Genomic DNA, 708 nt, shown 5'->3' with positions numbered 1-708 from the left:
CCTGCGCTTTTGACCCCTCCTCTGCCTTCATACAATATTCGTCTCATGTTTCCACATCTAACATGGTGAAGACCAAAAGCAAACCCTGGGTGCCATCCCCAGCCGTCCCCACAAGCTTGGCCCCAGTCTCTCTATGAAGTGTAAACGACACACGCAGGCCTCCTTCCGAGGTGGTGCCCAAGTCGAATCCAAAATGAGAAGAGCCTGCAAACTGTCATGTGCCACCCGATTTTAAGATCCAGGTAAAGATGGATTCTGACAAAGCTTAGCTCAAGGCCGACGGGACGGCTCAGGACCAGGGTCCCGAGGTCACTCAATAAGCATTAAGCCAGAAAAGGGGGTATTTTCCTCCAACAATGAGGCTGAGGGGAGAAGCGGCGGTGTGCAGCAGGGAGCTCCCCATCTCTGGCTCTCTCGCCCCGCACCTGCACCGGCCCGATTCGGATTTGACAGGGAGGACCCCGACTCCGCTCGGCGCAGGGAGGCAGGGCCGCAGAAGCCCCATCGCCTGCCTGCAGCGCCCTGAAGAGAGAGCGTGAGGAGGAGGGAAGGACCAGAGCACAGGAGACCGGGCGGAGGTCCGCGCGGCGTGACCTTGGCCGGCCCCCCACCACCCCGGGGGCAGCCTCCCGGCCAGCGCACACACCCCAGCGCGGCCGGATGCGGGACGTGCCAGGACAGCAGTTTCGGTTTCCCGAGAAGCTGACG

The sequence above is a fragment of the Crocuta crocuta genome, unplaced genomic scaffold, assembly GCF_008692635.1.
Source record: "Crocuta crocuta isolate KB4526 unplaced genomic scaffold, BGI_CrCroc_1.0 scaffold139, whole genome shotgun sequence".
NCBI lineage: Eukaryota > Metazoa > Chordata > Mammalia > Carnivora > Hyaenidae > Crocuta > Crocuta crocuta.
The sequence above is the reverse complement of the archived record's forward strand: the minus strand, read 5'-3'. Positions refer to the sequence as shown.